This window comes from Patagioenas fasciata, chromosome 1 (genome assembly GCF_037038585.1).
Source record: "Patagioenas fasciata isolate bPatFas1 chromosome 1, bPatFas1.hap1, whole genome shotgun sequence".
NCBI classification, from domain to species: Eukaryota; Metazoa; Chordata; class Aves; order Columbiformes; family Columbidae; genus Patagioenas; species Patagioenas fasciata.
Window position 1 is genome coordinate 155,838,218 of NC_092520.1, and position 22,779 is coordinate 155,860,996.

The 22,779-nt window shown below is 44.2% G+C and overlaps 1 long non-coding RNA gene across 3 annotated transcripts in view; it reads right to left on the reverse strand.

The window, feature by feature from the left end:
* Window positions 1–8,529: 8,529 nt before the first annotated feature.
* LOC139825540 (uncharacterized) overlaps window positions 8,530–22,779 on the reverse strand; it is a 31,494-nt gene continuing 17,244 nt past the window's right edge. For 2 of the 3 annotated variants that reach the window (XR_011735630.1, XR_011735628.1), the window contains 2 exons: window positions 19,631–19,766; window positions 8,530–9,605 (listed from right to left, as the gene is read on the reverse strand). This is a non-coding gene — a long non-coding RNA (uncharacterized lncRNA). Of the gene's footprint in view, window positions 9,606–14,655; window positions 15,430–19,630; window positions 19,767–22,779 lie in introns of all 3 variants that reach the window. The other variant, XR_011735629.1, reaches the window with a different exon arrangement.

The following is a 22,779-nucleotide window of genomic DNA, read 5'->3' on the forward strand; positions in this document are numbered from 1 at the left end:
AGTTTTCTTGCTGTCTTGGAGTTAAGGAGATGGTGGCCCTGTCGCATAGCTTCAAAGAGATGGTGGCGGTGTTCACAGATGGGGCTGGGACATCTCTTCTGGGACACCAGGCTGCAGAGCAGGCAACCACAACAGCAATTCAGCCACTGCAGAAATTCCGTGGACATCATAGATTTGTGCGGAGTTGTCAAAAATTTCAGCAGTTTGTTTCCTCATGAATTCTTCCCGTACTTGCTGTTGAGCCTAAAATCCCACAGATACAGTCTTTTGGTAGCATTTGGCTTTGTGGTGGGTGGAGGTGTAGAGATTTGCATATTAGTGCTCAAGGGGATAGAGACAGAGAGAGGCATAGCTTGCCCTTGAAGATTTTGTTGTTACATATAAAATTTATCTGAATTTTACATGATGTGGGAGTTTGGCACAGAGAACCAGCTATACCCATCTGACCCACGCCCATTCCTAATCACCAAACTTGACAGCAAATACTCGAAGGACGATGTCATTTAGTAGAACATCATACAGAGACTCTCAACTTTTCTCCTGCAAAGCTGTTATTTCTGTCAATGGCACCAATAGTATAAAACTTATGCAGTTGGGGGAAGGCTCCTCTCACACTGAGGTGAGTCAGAAGTGGAAGCCATTTAACACGATGCAGATTTTTGTATTATTTTTGTTACAATTTCAGCGTCAGCCGAGACCTGAATTGGGCTTGGCATACGACAGCACCAGTAGCAGTCCAAATTTCTAGGTCACCCTGTACTCTGCACAATTTGGAAGCTGCAGATACAAGTGTCTAAAATAGGTGAAATGTCTTGCTGTCTTGGAGATACTGGTATCTTTCTATAGATTATCGCGGAAGGTACCACTTCAGATAAGCACCTACCATTTAAATGGCTGCAGACAAGACAGATCCCACCCCAAGGGCTGTGAAGCCTTGGCAGAACTGACTGTGATTGTGTGACACATTTTTCAGTGGAGGTGGGTTTCTGTGCTCTGAGTGAGGATGAGCCGTCTCCATGGATCAGTTACTTAATCCTGCTAATATAAATAGAGAATCTGGGTGGGGGGGATGGCACCAACCTCATTCCAGCTGGCGTTAAAAGCTGTTACTCTGGTGGGCAGACAAGCCAAGTTAGGAACAGCTACAGGAATTGATTTACCTCTCATGTAAGGCAAAATGATATGTCACAACAACGCATCATGCAGAAATACCCTGTTAGGATGAAGGGATTGAGAGCAGCCCTGTGGAGAAGGATGTGGGTGTACTGGTGGATGAAAGATTGGATGTGACCCAGCAATATGCACTTGCAGCCCAGAAGATAAATCATATCTCGGGCTGCACCAAAAGCAGTGTGGCCAGCAGGTCGAGGGAGGTGATTCTGCCCCTCTGCTCCACTCTGGTGAGACCCCACCTGTAGTCCTGTGTCCAGCTCTGGAGCCCTCAGCACAGGAGAGACATGGACCTGTTGGAGAGGGGCCAGAGGAGACCACAGAAATGATCAGAGGGCTGGAACAGCTCTGCTGTGAGGACGGGCTGAGAGAGTTGGGGATGTTCAGACTGGAGAAGAGAAGGTTCTGGGGAGACCTTATTGCGGTCTGTAAAAGGGGCCTGTAAGAAAGATGGGGATGGAAGAAGTTTTTTACTTTGAGGGTGGTGAAACACTGGCCCAGGTTGCCCAGAGAGGTGGTAGATGCCCCATTCCTGGACACATTCAAGGTTGGGCTGGATGGGGCCCTGAGCAACCTGATCTGGTTGAAGATGCCCCTGCTCATTGCAGGGGGTTGGACTAGATGATATTTGAAGGTCTCTTCCAACTCAAACTATTCCACAACCCTATGATTCTATGAATTACCCCTGCTCCTCAGGCTGGGCAGCATACTCAGCCAGCGTGGCTGTACCACGGCTACCACCCAAGCCTGGGGCTCTCAAAGCCAAATTCAGTATCTCTGCTTGGTGCTTCCCTGTGCTGTGTTCATCTTTTCAGGGCACAGGCAGAGCTGGAAGTGAGGGTGGCTGCGGTTTGCTGCAAATAGGAAAACCACATCCTCAATGAGGCAAATCATCATATGAGGGATCTGATTACTGCCCAGTCCTGTGTTTGCTTCCCAATACTGAACCTACATCGATTTCTTCCAGCCTTTCTTTCAAAAGTTGTCTTTGTAGGATTGTTGGTTTGTTATTGCTAGTAAGAAACATTCTTCTCATTTAGGGGACTCTAAAGACCAAACAACCTAAGCTCATATGAGTTGTTAATTAAAGTCATAGTCAACAAGCATAAAATTGTACACAATCACCCAAAAAGGGTGAGACTGTACTTGCCAGTCTGTGCAACTCAACATGCATTTTAAATCACATTGATTAGTAACTAACTTGTTTACAGAAAACAGACCGGTTAGAAGTTTATACCTTTAATAAAACTTTACAGAAATTTTATTTTTGGCTTTTTCTTACCTTTCTCTTAACAAGCTACTGTAGGAGCACGGCAGAGCTGTAATTATTAATTTGCCCCAAAATTGCTGAAGATCACCCATGGTACCAGACCCACTGGTGTATTTTTAAATTGGTGTGTTTCCTACAAGAAATCACCAGTTTAGTACAAGTCCAGAGTGTTCCTGGTTATGCAGCTTGGTATACAGACAAAGCATTCTGGGAATACGTGGGCATTGCCTGCCAAAGGCGGTGTCCCTCAGGCAGCATCATCCTCTTCTCCCTCCAGGAGCTACATGGAATTAGAGCTTCATTTGCTTTTGCATGTGGAATTAGAGCTTAGGTTACGAAATCTACGAAATAATTCTGTGTAAGTGTTAACTTAGCAGAATGAAATCTTGTTTTATGGAGGGTATATTTGTATCTGTTTTAAACAATGCCACTTTTTCAAAAGACAAAAAATAGCGTTACTATTCAAAAGTGGAAAATTACATTATTATTCGCAGTGGAAAATGTCATTGCTGTGCTGATAGCTGTTGACAGGTACTTGTCATGGTTATGTGCTGTGATGTGCTAATTATTCTGAAGTTCAATCAGATGGCATTTTGTGTTTTCATTTCAGCTGTAAAAACACAGTATTTGTGACACGTTGACAAGTGTGTGTTTAATTGCTCCATGGATATCTTCCATCTTTTCAGATGTTTCATGTGTTTTCCTCTTACTTTGTGAAGAAAGATGTGTAATTACCTCCAAGGCTACGGAGTATGTTGCTCATTATTGTATTTTCATTTCCTCTGCAGTGATAAATGCAGAATGGTGACAAGTACAAAAACCATAGTTGATGCTGAACACTACCTCAACTGCATTGCAAAGGCGGAGATTTGTGGCTAATTTTGCAAATCAAGGTCATTAACCACCCACGGTGAGAGCCTGTCCTCTTCAACTTCTCTCTGCCTCTCTTCCCTTCACAGGTCTAGAAAAATATAAATCCAAATTAATTCAACATTAAAAAAGTCACCTAATATGTATCTTGGGACAGACTTTATTATTGATACTGCTTTAGATTATAACTGATGTCTTCTGTCCTTAGTTCTTTGTGACTGTGTTTGTTGATCTCATGCGTGTCAGGGTTATGGTGTTCAGTGATGAAACAAGCCAACAGCTACAAAGTGCTCCAGTCCAGCTGAAAGAAAATGAGTGGGGCAGGTGTAACTAGAAATCGAGTTGGGCCATCTCTAAGTCAAATGTCATTTTTCACTTAACTCAATGCGGTCTGGAGCTGAATACGGTAGTTATCGACTCCACAGGTACAAAATGCGCATCCACACTTAGATACCGGATCTTGTCCCAAGCAGGGGACCAGAATAGATATCTTCTCAATGGTGTATGAGCTGTTGGTCTGCAGCTGTACAGTGACCCAGGAACTGCTTTCTGGTCCTGCCTCTTATGGACCTGCTCAGTATGTAACACATGGTAACAAGGCAATTCACAGAAGACTGAATTCAATGTGAAAGTTACTTACAGCAATTCTAGTTTTCACTGCTGCTGAAAGATGCCACACTGAAACCTAGCAAGGAAAGCTTTGGATGAATTTGCTGAGCAGAGAGAGATGCAGGAAGAAAAAAAAACAAATAAAGATTACCATCTTTCTTCCCTTACAAGGAAATTCTTCAGTTGCTTATCCAAGTCATGCAAAAAAACGTGGCTTTTGTGTGTGCATGTGCATTAAGTTGGCATCAATCAGGATACATTACATAGAGTTGTACAGAAATGAAAATTATGACTCTTGGTGTTTTTGTTTGTTTGTTTGTTTTGTTGTTGTTTTGTTTTTCAAAATGTATTTTATAGATTGTTTTAAAGACAGATACATAAATCTCTTTCTTCAGTTAGAAAACATTAGGTTAATCTTTTGTTTGCTACTTGGTTAGCAGAACCCCTAAGCCAGCCCTCCAGACTCAGGAGTATTCAGACTCAGGCACACAAGACCAGCCCCAAACTCTGCACTCTGTTTTGGTTTTGTCCAGAAACTGTCTCGATCAGAAGCATCAATGTCCATTGCAAAGTGATTCATACTTATTGAAAACCTACGTGTCAAGGAGAAGTTATGAGGTGGTCGTAAAAATCACCGTCGTGGTCTTTCCTACTTGATCTGGAAGAACCAGGTACATGATTATACCTCAAAACTGTTCTTCTGCTCTCCTTCCTGGTACTGTCATCCCCCACTGACTTGGTTACATTCTCTTTGTCTTCAACTTGCCTGTCCCTCATGGTGATACATCAATGTGCTCCATCACAAATAAGTTTAAACATACCTGTTTGAATAGGAGATCGGTTAGGAACGGCTACGTGAAGGTGGGTGCAGGTGTTTGCCTTGTGTTTCCTCTGTGGTGTTCAGTGATAGAGCATTAACAATTTCGGGCAATTTTAATTTTGAAAGACAGTTCTGCCTCATTCATTCTTGCTATATTTAGAATTCAGAACAGTGGAAGTGTTTGAAGGACCAGTCAATCAAGCTGTTCTTTCTATTTCCCTTTAACCTTATAGTTCCCTGACTTTCCTTGGGTAAACCTCTGAAGCTTCAAGCAAGCTGGGAAGCAAAGCGGGGGCTCATTTGAAAGGGACAGACTTTGGTCCTAAATTTCAGAATGCCCGCCCTGTAACCTGAACTGGGAGAGGAATGGATCTGCTACTCAAAAGGGAGGAAAGGATCTGCCATCTGAGTTACAAGCTTATGCGATGTCAAAATGAGCTTGCCAGGATCCTCCAGTGAAGGTTAAGCAGCCAATACTTTTAGCCTTAATAAAAGTACAGGGGAAACAAAGAAGAAATCAGACATATTTCTCCTGATCCTTTCTTTGCTGGTGCAAGGACCAGCCAGTGTGGTATGAGAGATATCCTCATCTGAGCCTTCTGCTTTTCTTTTGAAATGACCATAAGGTTAGTCTGTTCTGCTTTTCTGCCTGCTAATGCTATTTCTTCAAAAATAGCTTTTGTCTTCAGAAGACTGAGTCAAATGATTTTGATATGTAAACTCTGATACTTGAGGGAAAATGCATTCATTTGTTTTCATACACTGATGTATTGGCAGCGATCACATTATGGGTGTACAACCTCTTCCCTGCTTCTCCCTGCACTGTGACAGGTTTTGAGTGTTATAGCTAGTGAAATGAGTATCTTGTGGTAGAATTAGGAAACAAGAAAATAATTACTAGTTCAATTGCCGTGGCTCTCTTGTGACATTTGCAGTTTAATGTATTTAGCTTGTTCAAAACAGTTTTACAGTCTTAGTTCCCTGTATTTTGCATTTGTCTGTTTTTAGTAGACAACAAGAAAGTAACTCTTGTCATGTGTACACACAGATGATTTTCCTTCCCTCCAGGTTGATGGACATGAGCCAGTTCACAAGTGGTGAACTTTTTAACTCTATTTTACATTAGGTTTGTTTTTTCATATGAGCTTGTGGATGTCCAGTGTTCTTCTGAACAGCACTTTGTACAAAAACAGAGAGGCAAAGGTGCTGAATTTTCTATATACACATGCACACGAAAGCAGGCAAACAAGCTTGGAATTAATCAAATTTTATCTCCACTCTGCTGCAAGAGCTTCTGTGTCAGAGCACCTGGGGGGAGCTGCCATACTCTGGAGATGGCAGGACCACAGAAATAGATAAATTGCAGTTTGCGTTGCTACAGCTTGTACTATACCTGTTCTGCATATGAATGGAAAGCTTGAGTCCCTGCACTTACCGTTTTGGCACCTTTCCTGCATTTAAATATTACTTTGTCAAGCCTTTCAGCGTTTTAAAATAACAGCGATTACTGTTCTCCAAATGGCTAAGGAATACAGGGAGAGAGAGATGCCTCTTTCAACCAGTTCTTGTGTCAGTGTTTCGAGGCTGTGCTGGCATAAGCACTGATAAATATTTGCTCTTTCCAAAGTGGTCTGACTGGTTATGGACTTGCCCTTCCCCCTGCTGGGGTGTTCAAGAAGGAGTCAGTGAATCACCCTGCTCCTCCCTGGTGGTCTCTGGCCTTTGTGGTTAGGACCTGGCCTGGCCACCTCCATGTTACGAGGATTCAGGAGTCCAGTGGTGCCGTGGATGCTCGCCAGCCCTGAAGACCATCATGTCTCCTATGAATGGCTCCTACCAACCATCCGATATGTGAGCTGGCTCTTTCAAAAAACTGAAGGTACCGACACTACTAATATTGTCACCCATAGTAAACTGATAATATTTGGTCCATGGGTTTTATTGAAAGGGAAATAACCTATACAGTTGGTCCTTGGCCTATACACAGTTAACTGGAAATACTTTTGATATGCCAAATCTGACATCTTTGAGTGATATTCTGCCCTATAAATAACTGTCCTGTAGCAAGTCAGGTTAGTTACATATGGATGCTCATTAGATTTACAGTATTTCTCTACAGAAGGTTTGGATGCCTAGCATATTTGTAGTAAAGGCTGTAATATTTTTCTTCCTCATAAATATTTAAATTGTTTGCTTAATGGATGCAGTATTAGTAGATGCATCAGCTTACTTTTATCTATATTCTGTTAACTCAAGCTTAACAGCAAAGGTCCTCATTGACTTCCGTTTGGAAAACAACATTTTCTATGCAAAGTAATTCAAGGCCCATCCTTGCTTTATCAAGAAACACATTCAATTTGCTTTACAGGACTGGAAGATAATCCAGCTGTATCTCACCATGCAGATATTGAAGCAGAGAGGTAAACTCAATAGTGGTTGTTGTGGTTTGTAGCAAAAGGCAGCTATCTGGGCCCTCCAATCCTAAGTCCTTGAAATATAGCAACCCCAGAAATGCTTTTTTCAATGAAGTTGCAAACAACAAAACCCAACCATAGCCGCAGTTGTGACTGTGGAACAATGAGAAATGCCTAGAAAATATTAGTGTTGTTGAGGCCCATGGTTTTCAGCTGTGAGTTTGACGCATGAGTAGGAGTTGGGTGAAAGAAATGAATTTAAGCATGAACCTAAGCATGGGCTTTCTCAGAGGGTCATTCAGCTGTTGTCAGTGAACGAACACCAGAACAGTTTCTAAAGAAGCTGGATTGCTTGTTAATTAGGAGCCTATTTAATGTTGCAATGTTCAGAGTGAACTTTTTCCAGCCTTGATTTTTAATAAAGATCTCAGCTGCACTTATGGTAATGGCACTATAAACATCTTGTTAGTCAGTGATATGAGGCCTGATTGTTATTTTTCTCAACTTGCCTCATTTCATTAGTCAGAAACAAAACAAAGATGTGGTTATTAGGATACAAGGCTCTTTGCCTAGATGTAACTAATTTCTCTACATACAGTCAAAATAAGATATGTGAGGACAAGCCAGTCCAAAGCTAAATCAAAGGACACAGCTCCAAAGACACTGTGGTCTTTTGGCTTAGTCTTCTCGAAAGGTTCAGACTGGATGATAATGGTTTTACCAATCAGGTTAAAATGTGGATTATTGTTAATGAAGCTAGCTGTCATCCTTTCAGCCCCAACAGTTGTTACTGGGTCAAAAACTCATACTTTAGATGAGGACTCATCTCCCCTTGCTTCAGACATTTAAAACTGTGATTCTGTACTAGGTTAGGCATGAGGCTTCCTTCTACAGTTGATGTAGAGAGAGAAAGGATGAGAGAGAGAGAGGGGCCACCACCAAAGGACAGTTCTTCCCACTTTTCTTAGATGTCTTAAATGGACTAGTAGATGAGGTGACTCCCCTTGTTCTGCTGATGCAGCTATAGGAAGCCTCTTGGAGTCTGCCCCAAATATAGGCTAAGTTTGATTAAAAGCTCAACTACAGCATTAAACAATCTCTGGACTGTCTTTCTCAGACATGAACAATGTCCCAGGCTCTTGAGGCAGGATGGCACTTGTGCTGATCTTGTGCAAAGTCACTGTTTCCTGGTATTGGGCATTGAATGCTCACAGCATCCCTTCAGAGGGAGCTGGCCCCATCAGCAAGGGTCAGTAGCATATTCACATGTGTGCATATTTAACCTTGTTCGGGATGCTCAGAAGTGACAGTGAGGAAAATTACATACCTGTTCCCTGGTGTGGGAGCTGGGGAACTAACTTGTGTCTTTTGCTTTCTTTTTTTTGTTGTTGTTGTTTTATTCTCATCTTCCCACCCTACACGCGTGACTGATGCTGAATACAGCCCATCCCTCAGGGAACATAACATTCATTTTTAGTAGGGAAATGGTCTTTGCAATCATAAAAAATTGATGGCTGTCTGAAGCAGCAGTTAATCTTGCTTGAGAACTGCATCATTAACCTACAGCACAACGTACACATTACGGACACATTTATAAATGGGGGAGAGTGTAGACTTCAGTTTCTAATTTCCTTCTTGTGGAGACTCATAAAAACCACAGCGAAAACACTGCCTTTGACATACTGCCGTGCCAGACCTCGCTGCTTCTGTAGTTCCTTTCAGAGAAAGGATGGTTCTCTGTGGCCATGTCAGTGGACTAGGACAGAAGAGAGACCTTTTTGCACTTCCTTAGGCAGGTAGGTGACTTTGGGATCTCTGAAGTGATGCCAGACGTCATATGGACATCTGACCATCACCACGCACAGCAGCACAGAGCTGGGTGCAAGCAATCTGTCAGGCTCAGCAGAGTGAATAGCTGGGATTCCAGGCATGAACCACCCAGCCTGTCAAGCTTTGGTCACCAGATGTCTTGGCTGGACCTGATCACCCTGGAAAATATTGTATCTCATCCTCACACGTTTCTGAGATGCTATTTTGTCCCAGATTTTCAACTTGGACATGACATTTTCTGTCTGACGTTCTCAGCCCTCACAGAAGGCATTTGCCAACCTGACCATCTCAGTCAAATAACTTATTGTGAGTCATACTCATGATGTGACCTGAAACAGTGTCTGTGTCCCGAGCCTCATGTGAGGTCACATCACTTGACATGGGAACAGACAGTGGGGGACATCCTACACAGCTTTGGGAATGTTGTCCCTGCATCGCATTTAATGTAAACTGTGGTGCAATGTTTTCACCCACAGCAGTAAGCCCACACATGTATGTCCAGAAGGACCAGGTGCTCTGCCCAAGTCAGGAAGAGTTGGTCCATGTGGATTTCCCAGTTCAGGACAGACCTTTTCCTCTAGGAACTCGCTGCCATCACTGTCTTGATGCTCTGTTTCTCCACCTGTGAAGAGAGAGCATACCATAATTGTTCCTTTGTCCATAGTTTTGTTTAGATCGAACAAATTCTATAATTGTTGCATTATGTAAACTATAGATTAAGCTGATAATGTGAGGGCACTTAGACCAATTTGCCCTAGCCAGTCATCAAGACCTGCTGTTCATTATGAACTGACAAACTTTTCTGCAAGGCTTTGTTAGTTAGTTAGTTAGTTTGTTTGTTTGTCTGTTTTGAGTGACAGTCAAACAAGATTTTTTCTGTGTTTTTCAAGTGGAAGACATCAATGAAAAAACATTCACATAAGAGCATCCCACTTCTCAGGTGTGTTCAACCCATTTCAGCAGCACGGTTGCAGAAATGCACCTAAAATTGTTCAGCTATGAATTCTGTTGAATATGACCCTATATTTCCTTCCGTTTCATATAAATGCCAACTGCAAGGATCTTTGAAAGGGACCAGAAGGTCACAGCTAGCAACTTGGTTCTCATTTGCTCCTAAATACAATGGACTTAGGTTTGATAAAGAGGAATTTGCAAGTCAGAGCAAGAAGTGGAAAATATTCTCATCAGTGGCAAAAGAGAGGAGGACTCCTGGTTTTTCTGCAGCCGAGTATCTTCTTAAGCAACACATTTTGTAGTTTTCTGCCTATTTTTCAAAGATGGTGACATTGGCTGGAACTGTGAAGAATGAAAAGCGGTAGCTGAGAGCTGACTGTCAACAAACATCTTGTCGAGCTGTGTGCATGTGTCATTTACATGGAACCTCTCAGGTGTTCCCTGATAAGATGCAATCTGCTTGCCATTCTCAAAGTTTAAAAATGATGGCAACAGTACTCCGGTGATGCTGTGGCCTTATATGCTATTAAAATACATAAGAGAGTGGTTAAAAAAAAATATTTCCATGATCTGTTGAGAGCCTGTACTTGAGTGTTTTATTTCTCAAGCATACTCCTAAAATTTCCATTCCTCCTTGTACATTCACTGTGGAAATTAATTTGGTACAGAAAAGTTATTCTTGGCAAAACAGAGATCTGTCTTTGGGAAGTTTCATAGTGCAACCAGTCACTAAAACCAGACTTTGCTGTCCCAGCAGCATACCTGTAAACAACTGGGAGTGAATAGAGAGCTTAGAAATATCCCTCTTCCTAGCTTTTATTTTTTGTTTAGAAAACAAACTAACTGGAAAGATTTCTTTGCTCAGGGAAGGGAGGACTGAATGTGCTTGTGAGAGCTGAGCTTAGGGCTGGTAGGAAACATGTGAATTACATTCAGTTGTACTGATGCCCTGTGTACCTAATGTACAGAAGCCTGCTATTTAGCTGGACCACTCCTAAGCTGTAGGATAAAAGTATTTTCTGTGCACGCCCAGCTTGCCCTCTTTAACCACTGACATATGCGTCCTAAGGGACTTAACATATTAAAGAAAGAATCTTATGAGGCTGTGCCTGTCAGTAAACAGAAGGGAGGACATGCTGGGCCACAGATCCACCTAAGCATCCTCACAAGCTCCCAGTGTTGTATTCAGGGTTATGCAGGACCCATGTGCCTGCGTCAGTGCCATTTGGGGCTTGTCTCTTTTGTGGGAGGCATCGCACAGGAAAGCTCAGCCATGAACTTGCAGCACCTGCTTTGTTCTGCATTTTTTTCCTCTGCAGGCACCGTGCAGGCTCCATGAGCCTGGGAGGCAGGTGACTTCAGTGCCTAGTGAGGGGTCTGGAGCACAAGCCTGATGAGGAGCAGCTGAGGGAACTGGGGCTGTTCAGCCTGGAGAAAAGGAGGGTGAGGGAAGACCTTATCGCTGGCTACAACTGCCTGAAAGGAGGTTGTAGCATGGAGGGTGTTGGTCTCTTCTCCCAAGAGACAACTGATAGGATGAAGGGAGGTTTAGACTGGATATTAGGAAAAATTTCTTCATGGAAGGAATTGTCAGGCATTGGAACAGGCTGCCCAGGGAAGTGGTGGAGTCACCATCCCTGGAGGTGTTTAAAAGGCATTTAGATGAAGTTCTTAGGGACATGGTTTAGTGCCAGTGTTAGGTTAATGGCTGGACTCAATGATCTTGAGGGTCTCCTCCTAATGAAATTCCAGGAAGTGTAGGATCCTGCCTCTGGGGAGGAATAACCGCGGGCACCAGTACAGGTTAGGGGCAGACCTGCTGGAAAGCAGCACTGCAGAGAAAGACCTGGGAGTCCTGGTGGACAATGGGTTGACCATGAGTCAGCAAAGTGCCCTTGTGGCCAAGGCCAATGGTATTCTGGGGTGCATTAGGAAGAGAGCGACCAGCAGGTCGAGGGAGGTTGTCCTTCCCCTCTACTCTGCCCTGGTGAGGCCACATCTGGAATACTGTGTTCAGTTCTGGGCTCCCCAGTTTAAGAAGGACAAGGAATTACCAGAGAGAGTCCAGTGGAGGGGTCTGGAGCATCTTTCTTATGAAGAAAGGCTGAGAGAACTGGGTCTGTTCAGCCTGGAGAAGAGAAGCTGAGAGGGGATCTTATCAATGCTTATAAGTATCTCAAGGGTGGGTGTCAAGAGGATAAGACCAGGCTCCTTTCAGTGGTGCTCAACAATAGGATGAAGAACAATGGGCAAAGACTGAAACATAAGAGGTTCCGTCTGAATATGAGGAGAAACTTCTTTACTTTGAGGGTGCCAGAGCACTGGAACAGGCTGCCCAGAGAGGTTGTGGAGTCTCCTTCCCTGGAGACATTCAAGACTTGTCTGGACACATTTCTGTGTGATCTACAATGGGTGAACCTACTTTAGCAGGTTGGTTGGATTAGATGATCTCCAGAGGTCCGTTCCAACCCCAACCATTCTGTGATTCTGTGATTCCAACCAAAATGATTCTATGAGTCTATGATTGACTCCTCATGCAGTACAAGTATAAGCATCTTGGGAGTTAATACGCTGTGCACTCTAACTTGCTGTCTTGCTTGCTGCACACAACATTCTTCTTTGAGGGTGTTCTGAAGGTAATATAGACATCCTCTGTGAGGGCAGAAAGTGCCTGTTCCCAACATGTGCTTGTCAGGAATATTCTGGAATTCTGCTGCATAGCTGAAGGTTGTGGGTACTACAATAATATAAACTGTAGTGGGTGATTTGGGCTTTTCTCTCAGCCTGGTCACTGACCTGCTAGGTGACTGTGGAGTATCGTCTCACCGTGACTCCACACCTTGCCTTGCCTTTAAGTGCAGCAAGGAATAATAAAAAAAAAAAAAAAATCAAATTGTTAGTAACAAGGGTCATGAGGGATTCTGTCTTTGAAACAAGCTTATTACAGTTGTATGTAAGTGTCAGAAATGGACTCAGCCACTTGCAGGTGATGGTGTTAAAGGTCTGCTGGGAAGAGACGGAAGGTGGCTCCTGAGCAGAAACAAAAGCCCTGATGAGTTTGCGTGCCAAAGTAGCTGACAACATCTGAAGATGAGCCTAACTTCTGCATTTAACAAGCTCTGCATTCTACAGCTGCGTAAGTCGTCATCAGAAATTGGTATCCCAAGGAAATTCAGAGATATTAATCAAGTGATCATGCTCTGTGAACCAGCACAGCTTGTAATCTCCATAGGGATGGGTCAAGCACTTTTGGGCTCACTGTTCCCCACTGTATCCATCCTCCACATCCGAAATATCACAAGAGGATTAATTCCTCTTTCATGTGAGACAAATCCTGACATCTTTCTGCAGCAGCAGGAGCTCCACAATACAATCTCGACAGAAGCAGTATTTTGGTCCCATCTGTGGCAAATGGCAAGTTAGTGGGTCCTGACCTTCCAGTCTGGTGATTCTGTCCAGAGAGCAAATAAATTTGCTGTTGGCAAGGGGGTCTTCTGTATTGCAGGCAAGTATCTGTTAGAAACTAAACTGGGACCAAGCCAAAAATAATTACTGGAGGCTTAAGAAAGTATGTCAGAATTTTGCTCTATGGACCTTAACAAGAAAGAGAAAACTCCTTTACCTTGGTCTAGATGGAAGCTTATTTTTCTTGTTACAAATTAAATAAAAATGACAGAAGAAAGTATAGTGAGTTATTAGAGCTAGTAGCTGTCTGACCTTTTCCACTCCAAAATCTAATCCCAAAGAAGCAGGGTTCCTGGAAATCTAATTTTGCCTTCGAGGCTGATTAATTATTTGATCATGCAAGCGTTGGCCAGCCAAACAGTTTACCTTTCTTGCATGGCTGCTGTTCCAGTCAACAATGTAGCCTCAGAGAATAATCAGTTTAGAGTTTAAATGGAGAAGCTGTAGAGAATTTCACACATTGTAACTGAATTCACTCCCACATGTGTTTCCTAAACAAGCAAAACTGTATGTCTGTATAAACACAGCAAAACATATCACTTTTGTGGGGGAGATTATAAACAGCTACTTTGATTTCCTGGTGATACAACAGAAATTTTTTTTTTTTAATTTTACACAACATCCCTTGATTTTGTGATGTATGTTTGGGACCTACAACCACCCAAAATGTCTTGGTGGCAGGATGGCAAAACCAGGCAGCTCCAAGTACTGAAGGGAGAAGGTACTTCAGGCACAGGTCACTGGCAGGACACCAGTTCTATAGCTCTAAAATGAGGTGAAATGAAGCAGAGCATGAAGCTGGAGTTCAGGGTAACCCAGAGACCTTGCAGCAGCCTTGAGGAGTTCTCTGCATGGGAAATGTGCTGTGCAGGTAAGGTGAGCTACCGTGTTTGTAGACTGCAGGCGCTCAGCCTATACTGCAAATGCACAGTTTTGGGGAAGATCGCATCACCTCTTCCTTAAAGTGGATAATACTGGGTAAAAGAGCAATCTTTTTGACTCAGCGTTATGGTGTTCTTCAGTGCCAATGGAAGAGTCCAGGAATAGGTATGGCATACATTTGACGTATTTACAGTTTTTGTGCCCAGAAATTTTGTAAAGTGGAATTTGAAAATTTTGAATATTTGTTTGGAGTTTCGAGATGGCCAGCAGGCTTGCTGGGTGCAGGACCATGCAACACTACTGGCCACACCATGCATGTGCACTTATTTCTCTCCCAGGGACTGTGCTGAGGTATCTGGAAATACCTGTACCTGAAATGATAGTGAGACACTGGGACACATTCTCCAGGCAGACTGTAGGATCTTCAGTGCTGGAAAAGGTCTTCAAGAAACAGCTAGAAAACTGTCTGTCGAGCACGGCAAATACCTAGTTCATCCCTGCAAGTATCGGGTCTGCATTCATGAACTCTATGTACAAAATGTTCCTAGAGAAACATGGGGAAGTCCACTGCAGTGTGGACATTTGCCTTGCAGCCTCACTGCAAATAAAATCTTCTCTTGCAAGAAACAGCAATCCTGGAAAAACCTCCCAGTCTTCAGAATAACCTTCTTTGTAACTTTTCACACATCCCTCTCAATGGTGTTTTGCTGTTTCTGCTGAGACAGGGCTCACCTGTAATTCTCAGTGGAAGAAGTCTAGATCATAAATACTGTTTTCCCCCCTGCCAAAAGGTAAAGGTGGGATCAGCAAACTGGTTAAGAAAGGCCTTTTGTTAAAAAAGTGTTCCTCTGTATGACAACGTGGTTTGGAGAATATTCTGTCTATGAAGAAGGCTTTTTCTCAAAGGTGACTATCTGCCAAGAAGACTAAAATACTCTGATGTGGGCTTCTCCTTCACCTCTTTCCATACCCTGAAGCCACTAGATCTCAGTTCTCAGCATTGTCCATTTCCCTGTGCTTGCTCATGGACAAAGCTCACTCATCCACTCTGAGCTGAAGTTGACGGCAGCAGAGCAAACAGCCCCAGCACAGCCTGGAGACATTCCTTATCTTAAGTTTCTCTTCCTGTTCTCTGCAGTGATCCTCTGAGGAAAATGAAAAAAAAAAAAAAAAAGGAAACATTTTCAAAGTATTTGTCATGTCTGGGGAGAGAATTTCCAAACTCCGTCATCCCACCCACTGCCAAAACTCTGAAACAAAGGCCATGCGGGTGATCATCTTTAAATTAGTAATACAAGAGAACATTTACTCTGAAATTACAGGGAATACCCACTAATTTCTTTTACAAGCTGAAGATCTACACATGGTAGGAAGCCCCTTACTTCTAAAGCAATGTCACAGGACCTGTTGAGGGGTTTGGTAAGTACCTCTATGCCTTTGGTGTGGAGCACCTCCTAGACTTGATATGAGCCAGCAGTATGCCCAGGTGGCCAAAAAGGCATTCTGGCTTGTATCAAGAACATTGTGGCCAGCAGGAGCAGTGAAGAGATTGTCCCCCTGTATTGGGTGCTGGTGAGGCTGCACCTTGAATCCTGTGTTCAGTTTTGGGCCCCTCACTACAAGAAAGACATTGAGGTGCTGGAGAGAGTTCAGAGGAGGGTGATGAGGTTGGTGAGGGGTCTGGAGCACAAGTCTGATGAGGAGCGGCTGAGGGAACTGGGGCTGTTTAGCCTGGAGAAAAGGAGGTTGAGGGGAGACCTGATCGCTGTCTACAGCTACCTGAATGGAGGTTGTAGCATGGAGGGTGTTGGTCTCTTCTCCCAAGTAGCAAGTGATAGGACAAGAGGAAATGGCCTCAATTTGCACCAGGGAGGTTCAGATTGGATATTAGGAAAAATTTCTTTACGGAAGGGGTTGTCAGGCACTGGAACAGGCTGCCCAGGGAAGTGCTGGAGTCACCATCATTGGAGGTGTTTAAAAGACTCTTAGACTAGGTTCTTAGGGACATGGTTTAATGCTAGAATTGGGTTATGGTTGGACTCAATGATCTTGAAGGTCTCCTCCAACTGAAATGATTTTGATTCTATGTCTGTCACCTGCTGCCACAGCACATAGCCAGGGCTAACAATGGGACTCGAAACGCAGCTGGCAGTTTTGAGGTGACTTGCAAGCTCTGTATGGGGACGGGGGTGGAGGCAGGTCTGTTTCAGTGACAGGTTCTGATGTGGGTGACAGGACTGTGTGGCAGCAGTTGGCCCTGAAGGACCCGGCAGCCCTCCGAGACCTCATTCCCCCTCGATAGGCACATGCAACATTACCGCCGTTGTTAAATCGTCGGGGATCGCTCACGCATCTCCCGACGGGGCCCAGTGGTGCCCGGGTGCCCCGGTCTGACCTGGGACCGGCGGGCGCCAGCGCCTCCCCGCGCTGCCCCGCCAAGCCGCCAGGTGGCGCCGCCGCCCCGGCTGTCCCCCGGTCGCTCCCCCGCAGCACCGGCCCCCCGGCTCCGGGGGTTTCCAGCCCGGCCGGGGAGCCCGCACCCACCCGGCCTCCCCCTCCCACCGCTCCGGTTGGAAGGCAGAACGGAGGCTGAGGGTCTGTTCCCCACCGCAGAGTTGTTTGGGTTGTTCACCACCCGCGTACAGGGGATCGCCGGGATCCCGCGCAGCCGGGCGGCGCTTTTGTTATTAGAGGTGATAACGAAGTTGCTATAAATCGCAGAATCGTAGAATTACAGAATGTTAGGGATTGGAAGGGACCTCGAAAGATCATCTAGTCCAATCCCCTCGCCCGAGCCGGAACACCCAGATGAGGTTACACAGGAAGGTGTCCAGGCGGGTTTTGAATGTCTCCAGAGAAGGAGACTCCACACCCTCCCTGGGCAGCCTGTTCCAGTGCTCTGTCACCCTCACTGAGAAGAAGTTTCTTATATTTAAGTGGAACCTCTTGTGTTCCAGTTTATACCCATTGCCCCTTGTCCTATCATTGGTTGTCACCGAGAAGAGCCTGGCTCCATCCTTGTGGCATTCACTCTTTACATATTTATAAATATTAATGAGGTCAGAGGGGATCTAGAGGGGAACAGTGTATCTTGAACAACTCTTCCCGAAAGCTCATTTGTCACTTGGGAAGGAAAAGCCTGGGGGGCTCCTTTGCTCACTGTGAGGGCAAGGAAACCAAAGTGATGCTGCATCCAAGGAAGAACAGAAAAGGAAGGAAGGCAAATAGTCAAAAGCACCCTTGCCACAGGGCTCACCCGCTGCTCTTTCTCCTCTCATTGTGCTTGAGGTAAAGGAAACAAACGTAAATAAATAAAGCAGGAGATTTGGGAATTTCTCCTCCCACTACCAAAAACGCCCAGCCTGTTAGCTTATTCCAGTGGGAAGTCTGTCTCTGCCAGAGCTTTCTGTGCTGCCGATTCAGGCAACTCCTGACCAAAAGCAAGCCATAAGATGGGAAATGAAGGGGAGAAAAAAAGACAGGTTTCTTATAAAATTATTGTTAACTGTGATGCCAGCAGCTGCCAAAGGCAGCTGAACCAGCTGCTGGAGGAAGCAAAACATCCCTACTCTGGTTTGCCCTCCCTACCCCAGGCATGTGCCTGAGTCCCAGGGAGCCAAATGGGCAGATGCAGCAGTAAGGGTGTGTGGGGCACAAGGGACGGGGGTCTCCCCCTCCCTCAGGCCGTGTGCCACCTCCTCTGTGCCCCACATCACCTGCGAGGGCAGGAAACCCCGCTGTCCCCTCTGGGGTTTTGCAGCAGGAACAGCTTGGGTTTGATTCGCTTCCCGCTCCTCAGGGCTGCAAAGTTCGGTTTTGTCTGTGCCTTGATCTGACCCTGCTGCACTATAGTTGCAAAGAAAGGGGAAATTGCAGTTTAGTAAAAGGCCACCCAGTCAGCTGTGATCCTGGGCCTCCCTGCTGAGAGCAGCTCAGTGTAGAGGAATTCCTGTCCCTGTCCCAGCAGATGAGGCTCTGCATAGGCAAGAGGGCAAAAAGTTTATTTTCAGGCCTGAGTCCTTATTTTCTATTCTTTCCCCCTAAGGGTCTCTGTTTTTCATCATGGTTTTCATTACATGTGGGACAGGTCCTGGGAGCCTACAAAAATCCCAAGTGCCTTAAGGATACAGAAACACCAGACTCTCCTTCCTTTGTGGGGATCTCTTTAGTAAGCCAGATTTTGCAGCTGAAATTCAGCACTGATTTCTCCCTCAGATCCAGAAGCAGCACTGATAACTCCCCACTCCCACCTCCCATTTGTCAATGTGTATCTGCTGGGAGGTAGAAGATAGAAGCTGTTGTTCGGTCACCAAGAGTGAAAGTAAGGGGCAGCACAGCTCTCCTTACCTAAGCTAGATCTAACACAGCAACCCCTCAAGCTGCAGGGGGTTTCCTCTCTGGTGGGGAGAGGTCAGTCCCTTCTGTCCTGGTCTGCTGGTCCTGGAGCTGCTACAGCCCATTCACTCTGAGCTGAGCAGGCTGTGTTGGTGTCAGGAATGCACTGAGATGGTCCCTAATGAGGAAACCAGGACTAAAACGGGAGTGTTGTATGCATCAGTCTACGGTTGGTATTCAGGAGAAGAAAGGAGATTAACCAGTCACGTGTGATGTCTGTAAGAGGTGGTGGGAAGAGCCAGTTACCTAATTGTCCTGGTTTTGTTAAAAAACAAGTTTCTCTTTTAGTGAATTTGCCTGTCAGCTAAAGCCTTCATATTAGCTGCATTTTCCTGGAGAACCAGATACATGTTTTGGTAAACCCAGCAATGGAATGCAAACTTATTGATAAGCATGGATGGACATCTTGCAAGAGGGGCAAAGAGAAACTGGTGACCAAGAAACTGACCAACTATGTATAACATTCCATTCACGTGAATACTTCATATAAAAGTGGGAGATCACGAGGATCTCATCCCTTTTCCTTTTTCCCTTTTTTTTTTTCCTTTTCCCTTCTGCTTATGGCCGACATTAGGAGAGGACCTTGCTGGTTGTCCCTGCGAACTGAGGCCTAGTGACAGACTGAATCCAGCTCCGGTTGGCTACAGAGTCTAATCCAGGACTTTGGGTGCCAGCTCTACAGTTGCTGAGACTTTCAAGATTGGTTTTGTATATTTTGTATTATTTTCTCTATTCTTATTAGTAGCATTAGTAAAACATCTTTAACTTTTCCAACTCTCTTCTCTCTGTCCTTCTTTTCCTCCCGATTGCCTGTCCTGAGTGGGAAGGGGGGAGAGGGAGGGACAAAAGGGGGAAGCGGGGGGGAGAGGAGGTTAACAATACATCTGCCAGGGTTTGATTGTCACCCCACAATCTTAACCCTCGACACTAATCATCATCTTTTACTCTTACCTGGAACTCTGTGCAGCCACACATTGACCCATGGTCATCTGCAGATTGTAAACCCGCTGGGAGAGGGGCTGTCTTTTTTCATCCAAATTGTATCCAGTACAAGATACTGAGGTGGCCTTTTTCACTGATTAGAGACCTGCAATGACACCATGGGTAATTAGCAATGATGAACATTGATTGCAAAAGCAGAGAGCGCAGAAAACAGACAAGAAGTTTATTCTGTTTGGCATCACTTGGAGAGTAGGTAAGACAGACCATAAAGAGCTTTTACGCTGTTACTGATTGTGGGTGACACCAAAACACAGCAAGAAGGCAGGTGACTGTTGCTGGAGGAGAAATATCTAAGGTTAATGCAAACAAGTGCATTGGGATGGAAACTTTTAAATGCTGTATTCTGGCTTGCTCTCCCACTTCAAATTAGCCCAGAAATCTTCACTCTTTCCTGAAGTGTTGGTGGCCCCGTATGGCAATACCCATGTTATCTGTACTTTGGAGGTAAAGAAGCTGTGGCACAGAAGGTGAAGCTTTACATAGCATCTTAGCAGTAGAGATGGAAGCAGAATAAAAGTCTGCTGATGACAATACTAGCAATATTAGCCTAGTAATGCTACTTCTGTGGGGAAGAAAAGACAGTACCTGGAGGGCATGACGGTAACATCTCGCTCTCTGTGAAGGAAAGTGCTAGCCCAGAACTGGAGATCCTCTCGGTGTGTACTGAACATAAATAATTTTCCTGCAAGTCTGACAGAGAAACAAAGAACTGCACCTCGCCTTTGAAAAATTGCCTTTATTAGACCAGTCTTGCTAAAATTGCTGGGAGTAACAGATTTTAAAATTGAGCTACTGAATTAGTCTCAAATAGAAACTGTGACAGCCAGCCTTAAAGTGGAGAAAATTGGATTTAAGAATTGGACCTTGGGCATAGCAGGATGTCTAGGAAGTCACTGTGCTACAGCTGATGAACTCATAGGGGCATGGATTTCATGCTGGTGAATAGCAATGTAATAAATGTTCTACACAAACATAACAAACCTAGGCTGGAGAAATACCCTTTAAAGATGTGACCCAAGTGAGAAAATGCTTTGTAGACAAGTAATCTGCTGTGAGCAAACTGCAGCCCCAGAGGGCTACAGTCGCACTCACAACTGTGTGCAGTATCTTCCCAGCACATGAAGAAGGAGGAAAGAAATGCTCTTTGGAACAGAGCAGTGAGAATGAGCAAATGCTTTTGAGTGATTTCTTGTGTGCAAAAGCGTTTCCAGGATCAGGCCTCAGTTACAGAGACTCTTGAAGTGACAGCACCTCTGGTGAATCAGGAAGCCCTATAGCAATGAGAACAGCTGTGCCCTTAGAGCATGGTATGTTCTGGTTCCAGGGAAATGGATAAGGAAAAGGTGAAGGCAAGTGTAGAAAGCTTTGAAAGGGGCTAAACACTTAGATAAGTTAGGCCTGGAAGTCCTACTGGAGGAGACAGTGGGGTTTATTAATTTCCTCCTAATATCAGCTTACTTCATTCCCACAAAGTAAAAAAAAATCCATTACTATTACCCAGCTCACAAATGTTAGTTTCTAGTCTTGAAGAATCCAATTCTGTAAGCATTTTACATGGAGGAAGAATCTCTTTGAGAAATACTTGTGAGCACCTTTGCTTGTTGGTGTGTAAAGGGGTGTAAGGGTTCATAGGACTAGAGCCTAAAAGGCATTAAGGATAAACAACAACAAAACCTCAACAACTCTACAAAACCATTTTTCCAATGGAGTTTTCTGCTGTGTAAAGGAATACAGAAGCTTTGTGGTATTAAACTAAAGGTTGTTGCTGTTTTCTTAGAGAACCATGTTGCAGTTCTCCATCTGCCTGCTGGCTTCCGTATTTATATCTGGTATTAGGACTCTAGAATGCAGTAGTCATTCTTGGCACTAGCTATCAATGTATTCCTTAAAATAATCAAATGAGGTCAATGTGTTGGTTTTTAATTCTGGAATGTAAATTTATAATTTCAGCATTTTGTAGTTCCTCTGTGTGGAGCCCACATCCCTTGGCAAGTGCTGAGCAGAATCTTGGGTTAGCTGTCAGTTTTAGTGAAGACTTCCTACGCCTCTCGGGTGACTTTTAACTTAATCCATCTCCACGGCTCAACTCCTTATCAGCAAGATGGAGGTGATAACATTACCCCATAGGGGTGACATGGGGATAAATGTAATCAAGAGATTGTGCAGGTATTATTGTACTAAAACCCACAAAATACCTAAGATTTCTTATCTAAAGATGAAGGTTAAGCAGGCACTAATACATTTGCTCTCTTGAGAGGTAGCTGGTTTGCATTCTTTTTGCTGATAACAGAGAGTGTGCTTTGTCCAGACCACTCATTAAGAATGCAGTTGTGTATTGTTTGACTTCTTTTTAACTGCAAAACAAATTGCAATGAGCATAGCATGTGGGTATGTAATGCCATCCAAAATGCTAAGGATCGCATTTCCAACAGAGCTGCACACTCTAAATGGCGATTTGGCATTTTCTAAAGAGTTCATCTCCTATTGAGAACAGGAAGAGACTCTGGGAGCTTAAGCACTTTAAAAAAAAAAAAAATCCAGCTTCTTTAGAGGATCTGAGCTTTCTTGAGACTGAAAAAACTGGAGGAGGGGTGTGTGAAATCAAACCATGAATGAGCTTGGGGCAGTGGCACCCTGTGACCTGGATGGTAAATGGAATAGCATCAGCTTAACGTGCATGCTGATGGTGAGAAAGAGAATTATCACAGAATTGATGAGGTACCTGGATCAGAGCTTGAAAAGGTTTAAAAGCTTGTCAGAAAACAGAAGTTGGTCTCTACTGGCAGCAGCATCTCTTCAAAGCTCTTCTGACTATTTGTTTTACCAATGCTGTGTGCATGCGTATCACGCTTTTTAGCTGTGTATGTGGTCTTGAAGTCCTAATCCTGTTCTGACTTGGGTCAAATTCAAAGACTTTTCCCTGCCCCATCCACTTAAGCTTCTGATATGACTTGTATTGTGAGGCAGTCAGGCATTCTGCCGATTCCTGGGTATAAAAATGCACACCTACATTTTTTTTTATATGAGAGGCAACCTGCTCTGTTTACACATATAACCACTCTGTAGGCAGGTTTTTAGCTTTTGGTTGGACTAAAAAG